Raw genomic sequence first — 13,499 nt, forward strand, 5'->3', positions numbered from 1 at the left:
CTACAGGGCCATACATTGAAACCCGAATAATAATTGGTAGAATATGTGTGCGAGACTGTTCAGCAAGGGAGTTCAACAAAATTATTGATGACGTCGATGTGTCGCATAAATGCCTGCAAGATTCTTTGGAGTAAGGTGAAGCTAATAATTGAGTTCTCAAAATGTTGTCCTAAGGACAACGATCTTCAAACAATGGCCAAAGGACGATTTTAAAGATGGAGAAAGTGTTGGAATGGTTCTCCTAATATCGAATAATCTGTGACGCTGAACCTGAGACGTGAAGAAAAGAAATTTTTGGGAGAGTGAATTTGGACAGGTGTGCTGGCCGCTTCTTTAATTCAATGTGTGGAGAATAACATTAATTCATCAGGTGAGTGTGTTTGAGTTTTTCATGTGGGAAAGAGATAGCAGGGAGTTTTATCTGGCCAGAGGAGTACTCAGGAAATAAAATATAGTATTTTTTATTCTTTCTGCAACGACAAGTAATTCAGCGTGATTTTTTTTCTCTAAATGGCCTCTACACATTGGGAGCAATTTTTGTCAAAAATTGCTTTTTTGAAAGAAATTCCCTGCAGCGTTGTAGGGGGAAACGTCAAATTTCTGTCAAAAACGCAATTTTTGACGAAAATTGCTCCCAATGTGTAGACACCTTAAGATTTAGAAATTTTTAAAGATTTTCTGATATCCAGAGCAAAATGATTTTTTAATGACCAAAAAGGCTTATGCATTCCTTTTAATTTAATTTAATTTTAATTTGGGAAATTAAAGTTTAGTACAGTAGTGCCTCGCTATACTCCATATTTGGTTCCAGATTTGATACTTGGGTCGCACTATAGTCCATGTCATTTTTAAAATTTTCAACGACTTTTAGTATTGAAATTGCTCGACGGCTTTCACTTTCTTTGCGATTGTGGTACTTATCCTCGCTCTCTTCATTATGGGTTACAATTATCACAACTACTCAATAAAATTTGTCAAAAATATTAAAATAATTATGACAACATTGCATGTCGTGTGCTAAAAAACATAACCTAACTTAAGATCAGTGTTTTGAAATCAACGGTCGATAAATTGTGGATTATAGAGCGATGGCCTATAGCGGGACTCTACTGTACTGAATTAAAAACTTAAATTTGATCAGTATAACTAGTATATCTAAACTACTCAATTTAAAACTTTGAAAGCAGATAAATTACCATATACATAAGTTTTAACAATGGTAAAATGTTAAATTTTATTTATAAAACGATTAAAACAAGTAAATTAAAAAAAAGCGGATCCGATCGGGCTCAAATTTAAAATGTGTTGCTCCACTTCCTGATCACGAATATGTGGGTACCTAAAAAACTTTCCCCGAAGGTTATAAATCAGATAATAATAATTTTATAATAATAAATTTTTATTATTATAAAAATATACGTCAATTTGAATTAAAATTCATAAATAATTCAAATTTGCCAAATGAACTGAATATATCAGTAACTTAATATTTAACAAAAAAATCCCTTGTCAAAAATGTATTAACAAGTAAAAAAAATTGATGTTATAACTATAAGTGGTAAAAACATATAGGAATAAAAAAATCATTTGCAGGACAATAATAATATGTTTTTCTTTTAATTTGTTTTGAAGGGCAAATGCATTACATTTAAAAAAGATTAAAAAGTCATCCTTTTAAAAGTTCCATTTGATCTATTTTAGAGTATCACTCACTGATCCATTGAAAAGCTCCTCAAAGTGAACCATTCAAAGTATCAAAATTTAATTCTTTTGCAATGGATCAAAATGATCTTTTAAAAAAAGGATCGAAATAAAACATTGGAAATGATGGATCATATGATTCATCAAAAGGATCGCGAATTAATCAAAATGATCCACCTTTTTTTACCAGTAAAAGTCTTTTATCCGTTCTCGGCAAAATTTTATTAAAAAATGATTTTAGTGAGTAATTACCTGGGCAGATAAGAATAGAGTGATCCCGAGTTGCAGTTTGGTTTTAAAACGTGGAATCGAATGAATTTCCCCATGGAAAAATGGCTCTCAAATTTTAATCGCACACAGAGAAAAATTACCCTCTAAATTCAAGAAAAAAATACTCTAACTAAGGGTTCGATTTTGCTCCAAGCAATTTTTTTCTTAAATTTCGCTTAAATTAAGAAAAAATTTCTATAAGAGCATTTTCTTAAATTTTAGAGTACGATGGTTTTGAAATTCAGTAGCTTTGAATTTAGACTTTTTTACTCTTAAATTTAGAGAAAAATAGTTTTGAATTTGTAGCAAAAATGGTTTTGATTCTAGAGTATCATGGTTTTGATTTTAGAGTATTGTGGTTTTGATTTTAGAGCATTGTGGTTTTGATTTTAGAGCATTGTGGTTTTTATTTTAGAAACTTATGGGTTTGATTTTAGAGTATCATGGTTTTGATTTTAGAAACTTATGGTTTTGATTTTAGAGTATCATGGTTTTGATTTTAGAGTATTGTGGTTTTGATTTTAGAGTATCATGGTTTTGATTTTAGAGTATTGTGGTTTTGATTTTAGAAACTTATGGTTTTGATTTTAGAGTATGATGGTTTCGATTTTAGAGTATCAAGGTTTTGATTTTAGAAACTTATGGTTTTGATTTTAGAGTATTATGGTTTTTCTAAAATCAAAACCCTGATACTCTAAAATCAAAACCATAATACTCTAAAATCAAAACCATAAGTTTCTAAAATGAAACCCATAAGTTTCTAAAATCAAAACCACGATACTCTTAAATCAAAACCACGAGACTCTAAAATCAAAACCCTGATACTCTAAAATCAAAACCATGAGACTCTAAAATCAAAACCCTGATACTTTAAAATCAAAACCATATTATTTTAAAATCAAATCCATAAGTTTCTAAAATCAAACCCATAAGTTTCTAAAATCAAAACCGTAAGTTTCTAAAATCAAACCCATAGGTTTCTAAAGTCAAAACCATAAGTTTCTAAAATCAAAACCACAATGCTCTAAAATCAAAACCACGATACTCTAAAATCAAAACCATGAGACTCTAAAATCAAAACCCTGATACTCTAAAATCAAAACCATGAGACTCTAAAATCAAACCCATAAGTTTCTAAAATCAAACCCATAAGTTTCTAAAATCAAAACCACAATGCTCTAAAATCAAAACTACGATACTCTAAAATCAAAACCACGATACTCTAAAATCAAAACCATGAGACTCTAAAATCAAACCCATAAGTTTCTAAAATCAAAACCATAAGTTTCTAAAATCAAAACCATGATACTCTAAAATCAAAACCATAAGTTTCTAGAATCAAACCCATAAGTTTCTAAAATAAAACCCATAAGTTTCTAAAATCAAACCTATAAGTTTCTAAAATCAAAACCGTAAGTTTCTAAAATCAAACCCATAGGTTTCTAAAGTCAAAACCATAAGTTTCTAAAATCAAAACCACAATGCTCTAAAATCAAAACCACGATACTCTAAAATCAAAACCCTGATACTCTAAAATCAAAACCATGAGACTCTAAAATCAAACCCATAAGTTTCTAAAATCAAACCCATAAGTTTCTAAAATCAAACCCATAAGTTTCTAAAATCAAAACCATAAGTTTCTAAAATCAAAACCACAATGCTCTAAAATCAAAACCATGATACTCTAAAATCAAAACCACAATGCTCTAAAATCAAAACCACGATACTCTAAAATCAAAACCATGAGACTCTAAAATCAAAACCCTGATAGTCTAAAATCAAAACCATGAGACTCTAAAATCAAAACCATGATACTCTAGAATCAAAACCATGATACTCTAAAATCAAAACCAAAAGTTTCTAAAATCAAAACCATAAGTTTCTAAGATCAAAACCACAATGCTCTAAAATCGAAACCACGATACTCTAAAATCAAAACCACGATACTCTAAAATCAAACCCATAAGTTTCTACAATCAAAACCACAATACTCTAAAATCAAGACCATTATAGTATAATAGAATTCAAAACCACTATACTCTGATTTCGAAACGATGATTTCGCTAAGATCAGAGCCAAAATAGTCTTAACTCGAAACCTCTATACTCTAAAATCAAAACCATGACCTTCTAACTTTAAAACTTCTGTATGCTCTATCAGTGTTCAAAACTACGATTCTCTAAAATCAAACCCACTGTTCTCCTATTATTAAGCACAATTTATTCTATTTTTTAAACTATCATACTCTTTTAGAGAAATTCAAGCGCAAAATATCTCAATTATAGGGGAAAATAGTTTGAAATTCTTGTACTCTTGATTCAAAACCACGTTTCTTAATTTTTTCTAACTCAAAATTTTTCTCTGTGCAGTAGATAAAAAAACCTAATGCAGATTTGGAAAGGTCATTTTATTGTGATTCTTTTATTCTTTACTTTATTTCTATGGCTGGTTAGCAAACCAGATTCGAGAGATAATTCCACATATATGATGACTCTACTCATCATCTGACGACATGCAATATAAGACACTAGCAGAAGATATTACTACAATGAATTGCAATTTCCTCATTTATCCAACTCAGATGCCGGGCTACAGGCAATGATGGGAGTGTGGGAATGTCTGGATAGGGTGTTTCCGGGGGAAAGAAAATGACTGTAACCTCTCCAGAAATTGATCTCATAAAAAAATTGTACATGGTTGAGAGTGACTGGGGAAATGGAATAATTTAAAAATTTAATTTCTCCCTATTAAATCATACCACATGAATTTTCCTCTTATGAAAATGCACTTTCTCACTCTGGATCCCGAATAAGGAAGTCGCATATTTTAATTATTTGTTACTTTTTGCTCTTCCTGTCTCCTCCATTTCCATTCAAAATTAAAGGATAAAGAAAATGAGCAATGAGAGGGACAATTTTTGAAGCATTTTTAAGCTTAATTGCAAAATTGAAACAGATGGAAAATACATTAGGGAAAATTCAGCAGAGATTAAGTTCGTAAAAATATAAATCTTCGTCGGGAAAGTCGGGATGAACTGTGATGGGGAGTAACTAGGGGGAGGTGGGGCTACATTGAGCTGTGGGGCTAGATTGTTATACGACTTTTTCGCATATTTCTAATGGAAACTGGTCCTTACAATTATTTTATTTAGATGCATAATTATTTTGTCTATCCAAATTACATTATGATAAAACTCAGTTTCCATTAGAAATATGCGAAAAGATCGTATAACAATGTAGCCCCACAGCTCAAAGTAGCCCCACCTCCCCCTATGTGGAAAAAAGGGAAAATATTGAACATTTCGTATTGAATGTATATTTTTAACGCACGACTTAATTTTTATCAACATTTCTGAAAATTCATCACGTTTATACTTATCCTTCTCTTCAGTTCTATGCTTCATTTTTGTTTTGTCTCCATGGTCCTGGAGAAGGTTATAGGAAATTTCTTCTGACTTTGTAATAGAAGGTCAGGAAATATGGAAATGAGAGAAAGCGAAAAACTCGAATTCAGTGATTCTATATAACACAAAAGTTCATAGACCTTTTTCTTTCTATGCATCCCAGTTCATTTTCTCATATAGTCTCTCATCTTTTATTTTCCTCTCAGCCTTCATTCACCTATCTACTCACATTCACGCCGCTTCCTCAATTTATCATCATTTTCATCATTTCCAATAATGTTTCAGATGAACACTTGCAACCGAGAAAATTTTCTCCCAAGATTGACTCACATATTCCCAGTTTACTTATCATACCGCCAAGTCTATCTCTCCTGCCCTGAAATAGAGATTTCGGGGGACAGGGGATAGGAATCCCACACTTAGGGAACAAGAACTGAGAAAAGCATTATAAGATGGGTAATGTAAATAAGAAGCAACTGAACGTCGTGCTCTTCTTCTCTCATTTTTTCCCAACTCTTTCTCATTTTTTCCCTTCGTCCTCAAAATCTTTTTGGTAATTTTCGAGAAAACACATAATCAATAATTGATAAGATATTCTACTTTTCCAGGGACAGACAATTATATTCCTCAAAAAGGAGAAAGTTTCTGGGTTTCCTCACTAGCACTGGGAGGATTTTCAAAAGTAAATACGAAATGTAGAAATACCGTTGAATGTAAAACAGGAAAATTTTTATTTATCTCCTAAGTAAATTCCCTCAATTTCAAATTCAACAAATATTTTAATAATTTTTTTTACTCTAAAAATTTGCCATGAATTTTCGACAAATTAATTCAGAAACGTGTTTAAGATATTAAGGTGATACAAGAAGTAAAAAAAATATGTAGAGAAAGAGATGATCTTGCATTTACACAGAATGTCATAGAATTTTATTGTGTAAAACGTCTCAGAATATTAAAAAAGAGTTAGAGACATTGGCTTGCAGGAGGTGAGATTGTAATTGTAAGACAACTTCAAATATATTGAAAGTCACTTTAAAGTTACCTATTTAGTGAAATTCTGGCAAATCTTTCTGGCTACTAGAGATCTGATGATGTTTGAAATAAATTAAAAGATTTTATCAGACAATTTACTAATTAACAATATTTACTAGATTTAGAATTACTTTTACAAAATCAAACAAATTTTTTAGTACACCGAGAAAAATTTTATGGGTAGTATTAATGTTTTTCTGGGTAAAATCAAAAAAAAAAAATTTTTTTCGTCAGCCAATGGTGAAATACATTTGTTTCTAATGTTTTATTTGATTTGAATACAGACGACTTTTACTTCAAATATTTTTACATTTGATCTGAAAGGCAGTAATCATAGCCACAACAAATATATTTGTATTTATTTTGAATGGCACTGTATTTGAAGAGAAAACATGTCTTTTAAATCAAATACATTTGTACTTTATTTCTAAAGTGGATTTTAAACACTTTCATGGGTAGAATCAAAAATTTCTGGGTAACACTACCATAGTTTCAATAGTAGAAATATTTGTTTTAACCACGATTTACCATTAATTTAAATACACAATGGGTAAAATTAAAAATTTCCTTGGTATATTTAAATGTTCTTTACCATAGATTCAATGGCAAATATGTTTGCTTTGATATTCCTCCACATTAAATCAAATAATATTCTCGGGTAGATATAACAGTACCAGGGTATATTTAAAAAACTCTTGCTATGATTTCAAAAATAAATTTATTTGACATAAATAATGTGTATTCAATTCACAATAAAATTGTATTACATTAATTTCTATGGGGTGTTGCACGACTTTCTAGTAGTTTCGTGAAGTCTTCTTCTCAGCTTTTGGATGTATGCTCTTCATAGTTGTATAGAGACCAGAGTTTATAAAGATTGAAGGGCTGATTTCCAAATCATCTTCCAATAGAAAGTCACCGTTTGACTCATTTACACTGAATTCTATTATCTTACTTTCATGGGCGTTGAGACTTATTGATTGATTGTCTGGAAACTTTCGAAACATTTCCACACTGAAATCGGGAAACTGTAAAAGGTTTTTGGATGTCACAATGCTTATGTTCATTTTCTGTAGGGCCTCATATCCTATTAAACCATCAAAGAAATCGTGGAATTTAAAGACATAAAATGTCAAAGGAACTGAAAATTTTGATTCAGGGAACGCATTGAATTCCACATATTTATCGATGATATGTGTGCCTTGAATATTACGAATCGTTGCAGGGTTTGTAGTTCGACATTTTTCTAAATTCACATGATCTGGACTTATGTAATTTTTATTTGCTCCCGTATCAATTAGAAATTTTAGTGGGCCTTTAGTTGTGTTCAATATGACGTACGGGATACAGTTCAATGAGTTTATCCTGGATATTTCGGGAATGAAACGATCTGAAAATTCAAGTCATCAGTTTCGACCTTAGCCTCAGGTTTTGTAGTTTTAGCCACATCCTGTTCTTGGGAATGTCCAGTCTGTGACCCTGAATTTACAGAAGGAGCTTCAACGTCTTGCGGGCTCATTACATACTGATTAGACTGTAATTCGCGCTGAGCTTCCATGTATTCGAAAAAATCAACTGTGTTTTCTTCCCATTGGGAATAGTAGTCGTCTTGCGTGTCCCAAATATTTTCTTGATATTTGAACGGGGTCAACTCAGTATTAGTTAACTCTTCTACAATGAATTTCGGTGGTGATTGAAAGTTTGGACGCCAATTAGGCACGAAAGTATTTCGGACGAAAGGCATAGGTGCTTGTTGAAACGGACGGATTGATCGATTTATGTAATTAATTTTTGCTGAATTAATCTTCTGAGATTTATCGACATCCATCGGAACGGGTTTTGTAAATGGCAAAGGTGGTATTTTAGGAGGAATAGAATTCCTCGGAATTGCTCCGGTGTACCGCGGAATGTACGAGGGATGATATTGTGGAACTGGAATATAAGGACGTTGCACATTTTTGGATTGTTGTTGAGGGACTGCTCTTTGAGTAGTAGCGGAAGTAACCTCTTTTTTACGCATGTTAGCCGCGTACTGTTCTCTTGCACTATGATACGCATCGACCAAAGTTTGTGGTTTATAATTCCGCGTGTAAGAAGAATATGGCTCATCCAAGCCATCAATGAAGGCATTCTTAATTTGTTCACCATGATAGGTGCAACATGACCTTGACTCTCGGGATCAAGAGAAATTTTGGAATTTATATCAGCCAAGAGTCCCGAACATTCTTGGTAAAATTCATCGATTGTTTTAGTATTTTGACGCATAAATGGTATTTTCTGCGGTATAAATGGTATAAAGTCGAAAGATCACGTTTGTCTCCGAAGTAGTTAATTAGGGTAGCCTTGATGTTAGGCCATTGTAGAGGTGTGTGACTGGTGACGAGAGCCTCATTGGCTTTATCAATAATTTTATTGCGGATCTGTCGAATCCAAATGGGGTAAACCGGATGATTAGTTAAAGTACTGTACATTGAGACAACAGCTTGGACTCCATCGATCCAAGAATTAAGGGTTTTGGGATCACCATTATAGGTTGGAATAGTTTTAATAGTATCCGGAATACGACTTAGGCTTATCACACTGTCTAGATCTACTTCATTCGGGTTTGGATTCGGCATTTTTTTTTTTTGATATTTAAGGATATGAAAAAAAATGATATGGAATCACCAAAAAAATAATTTAGAAAAATTGTCCCAGAAAATTTTTAATAGCGAAGAAAAAACTTAATTAAACTGATTTCGTTTTCACTTATCACAATTTTTACTTACAATAACACTACGAAGTACATCTTTTTAAATCACTGTACCACTGATTGATTCTGTCAGAGAATTTCTGGTGATAACTCAAATCCCAAATAATCCGTTTGGGACGACGATGTGTCGGATATCAACACAGGAAAAGTTCTACTGTGCGGTAAAACACTCACAAATAAAGTTCTCCCACAAAGAAATTGTATAAGATCACTTCACTTGTAGCTGAAAATCACCTCACGCAAAACAAAATTATCCCACTCAAAACGTATAGGAAACTTTATTTCACTTTGACAATTTACGCAAAATAAAATTATCTCACGTAAAAACGTATAAGAAACTTTATTCACGTTGGATGCCAGTACCAAATAATCCGTTTAGTCTTGGCGATCCTACCGACTGCGCCAGTTAAAAACACGAGGACGATTTAGATCTAATGATCTTTATTGAAGCACAGAGAATTACAGAATGATGTACAGAGAAGAAAGTAATATCTAAGAAACCTCGGTGACGCCGCTTCCAGAGTGGATCACTTGTACATTCCCACAATGCGGCACGTTCAGCGAACGTGCATTTTCAGCGATCTCGCAGGTGTGGATTGTGAGTTGTGGGAATGTGATGTTCCCATAGTGAAGGCACGTTCGTGCGGACTCCACACTTTAGCAGGTGTGGAGTGTGTCCATGGTGTCGGTGGACATGGGAATGTGTAACTTATATATATATATATGTATATATATATATATATATATATATATATATATATATATATATATATATATATATATATATACATGCATATAAATACGATGTCATCGCGGATCACAGAGTGCATTTTTTGTTGGTGATTTTATTAAAATAACAAAATAAGTCAGTCAAATTATTTTAATCCTAAATTTGTCAGAATTTTAATCAAATACATTCAGACAAATTTGTCTTATTCCAAAATTGTTTTGTTGCACTATCATTTTTTTTTTTGAATGTGAATTATTTTGAAACATAATGAATCTTTAAATCACAGTACTTTTTCTTTGTATAATTATATTAAACATTGATCTTGTTTAAAAAAAAACAATGTGAAATGAGGTAAAACTATCAAGAAGATAGTATTGCCCTCACAAAAAATATGGCCAACATAAGAGTTCATAAGCTTTTTGAAAAAAAAGTTATAAATTGTTTCAGTTTGGAATCCAAAGGATAAAAGTAAATAAGGACACACAAGATGAGATTCTTAACAATCTCACCTACTTTTCTTCATATTTCATTAAAAAATCAATGGCAAAATCTTTGAAATCAAAATTACATTCTTTTAATATTGTTTACGACGTTTTAATCAGTTTTTACTCATTTTCCGTGTAATCGGGTAATTGTTAAACTTCAATGATCTTTCTCTCTTCAAATTCATTGAAATGAAATGAGAATAGAGGTCTAATGACAATATGTGATGAAATTTGGTTTGCTCATGTTACATAAAAATCTGTGACGCCATTTTAATGGCTGCCAAATGAACATAATTCCACAGAAGATATGAAAATGGTGGAATTGCCATTAAATCACCCTACTTTTAGGACTCATTTTTATGTAGTCTTCAGAAGATAAAAGCAGAGGGTTTTACGTCATGAATGGCGTAAAACACATAAATTACAATTCTCGCGGGAAACAGTGATGGTTGATGACGATATTGCTTTTCTCGGAAAGAGGGCAGATGAATCGAATGGTGCTAGTTTGTGGTAAATTACGCTAGCACAATATTCATTATAAATATGTAATAAATATTTTATTTCAGCTGAGATCCTTACGATTTCTTACTTTTTGTAAAGGAAATTGATCAAATTTCTTGCATTTATGACAGAATAATGATTTCAAAATATCAAGAGAAGTGTAGAACGATTTGTATGAAAGTTTATAGAACAATAAACCCATTGAACTCATATTCAAACCTCACTTAAGAGAACTGTTATTCAAAAGCTTTGTACTATATTTTAAAAAGTATTCGTTAATGATAAATTATCTTAAAATAAAACAAACATACATATAGTATTGTAAATACAGTTAAAATTACAATTTGTAATGTAGAGGAATTCTGTAACAATATGACAATGTTACTAAGAATTACTAAGTTAGAGTCAAGTCATTTTCACAAGAAAATCAAACGATGTATAGTTCACAAGAGAGAGAACTATAACATAAAAAACGAAATATAATTCTAAATGCAATATCCTGAGCAAAGATAGGAAATCACTCGTACCGTACCTGAATAATTCTTTAATTTCCGAGAAAAATAAACAGATAGTTGTCAAAAAACAGTCCCGACTCTCCCTCAAAAATTTGTCCTAACTCTCCCTTACTTTAGAAGAGCTTTAGAAGATACATTCTTAATATTTGAAATAGCTGTCGAGAGAAAAATGGACAGAATATTATTATTTCGCGTCCTGATGGGTTTTTTCTAATCTCTGTATAATCATTTCTATACCTTTATAGGTAAAGAAAATGCTTTTAAATGAGATTTAAAACCTATTTCCAGTCAAGAAAAAATCAGAAATATCTTAAAGGAAAATGACAGAAAATAAACCATTGTAAAATGAAAAAAAAAAAAAAATGTGTAAAAATAAGTTAAACATAATAATACATGGGCACTCAATGAGTCAAGTGGTAGAGCAGTCGCTCTATGATGCAAGTGTCCCGATTTCGAATCCCTTTTAGGTCACCAGGGATTTTTCTGGCGTTAAAAGTATTCGGATAGCATCCAGTGAGCTTCACTGCGTTTGATTCCACGGGCATGGGACTGACAACCTCATCCCGTACAAGAAAAAAAATAATAATGCATGTCTAGAAATCCAATTGCGGGAAGGCCTTGTTCCTTCATGGAATGTTGTGCCAGCATTATTATTATTATTATATAATAATACATACATATTTTAGCTGTATCCATCAGAATCTTAAAAGAATTATTGCCAGGAAGCTTTGTTTACCAAGAAACTAATGGGGTCACTAACCACTACTTGAAGTAGCTCAAAATATCTTCCTTCTAATGGATTTTTTTTCTCTTCCAGATGGGAGCTTCCATTGACTTTGTGGCAAAATGGCGAAGATGGCACTTTCTCATGAAGCCTCGATTTTCTTTTCTAGTTTTGAGTCAATTGGATAAAGTTTTTCACAAAAACTGGACATCTATCATAATTCTAGCACTTTCCATTATTTGAGGAATTCAATATTTCAACAACGTACTCATTGAGAATTATTTTCTTAATTTTTACTGAAATTCCCTACACACGACTCCACTTTGAAAAAAATTACGACTAGTCTAATTCACCACAAGTATGGCGTTGTAATGCGTACGTTTCTTTTCACCACTTTCGACGAGTAGTTGTACAAACAGGGCTACCAATCACAACTGTGTTGGGGCATTTCTCGTTCACCTCAAAAATATTATTTTTTATGTGGCTTATTTGTTTATAAAAATTTCCTTTCAATTTCTTACCTTCTAAAATAAGTTTTCCGTTAATAAAATTAGGTGAAAAGATTTCAAAATGCTGCTTTTAATAATTTTGAAGAAATTTGAGATATATCTTTATTGTTCCGATAATAATTGTAATCAGACTTACAATATTGTGATTTTTTCATAATGTTTTCGTAGAAATTATTGTTCGTTTTCTTGTTTTATTATAATACAACTTAAAAAAATATGTTATAGAGTAAATAATATGATGTAAATTGGGATATAAATTTACATTCTGTGAATTTTTGTTAAAAATTGTGATTTTTTTCAATAATTGGGTTATTAAACGCAGTAACCCTATTTCAACAAAACATTTTTGAAAAAAAAATTTCTTTAAAATTTATTTATATTTTAAGCATTTGATATAATAACTTAACAGATTTTTCTGGTTGTTTTAGTGATTTTAGAAAATGACAAAATGTGTTTAGTGTATCCTATATTAAAAAGATAACCACGAATATTTTAAAAAGTATATTTCGAAAATATGCTTTTAATTTTTTGAAAGGATAGCGAAAGTGATCCACATAAGTTTAATTGGATATTTTGTTTTTTTGACGAATAAATAAATGAAAATCGCACAGAATTAATTGTCTCTGGTCTTTGATAAAATATATTAAATAGAAGGTATATCGTAGAAAAAATTTGTCCCTTGATAAAGTAAACATTCTAACTGAATAAGAGTATCAAAGGGAATGTTAAAAATTATCTACATCTCAATTCCTACATAATCTTGTGAAATAAAATTAATATACACTTTTAAGAAATAAAAAAGTTATGCATTAATTTTTGCACGAAAAGCTTTTGGGAAAGCCCTTCTGCGCCTTAAGAAATTAATTTGCATTAATAT

General features: G+C 31.4%; 1 long non-coding RNA gene across 3 annotated transcripts in view; it reads left to right on the forward strand.

The window, feature by feature from the left end:
• Positions 1-13,232, forward strand: part of LOC129800099 (uncharacterized) — a 30,474-nt gene extending 17,242 nt beyond the window's left edge. For 2 of the 3 annotated variants that reach the window (XR_008751584.1, XR_008751583.1), the window contains 2 exons: positions 7-370; positions 12,207-13,232. This is a non-coding gene — a long non-coding RNA (uncharacterized LOC129800099). Of the gene's footprint in view, positions 1-6; positions 371-5,982; positions 7,133-12,206 lie in introns of those variants that run through there. The other variant, XR_008751585.1, reaches the window with a different exon arrangement.
• Positions 13,233-13,499: the final 267 nt, after the last annotated feature.

This window comes from Phlebotomus papatasi, chromosome 1, assembly GCF_024763615.1.
Source record: "Phlebotomus papatasi isolate M1 chromosome 1, Ppap_2.1, whole genome shotgun sequence".
Lineage (NCBI taxonomy): Eukaryota > Metazoa > Arthropoda > Insecta > Diptera > Psychodidae > Phlebotomus > Phlebotomus papatasi.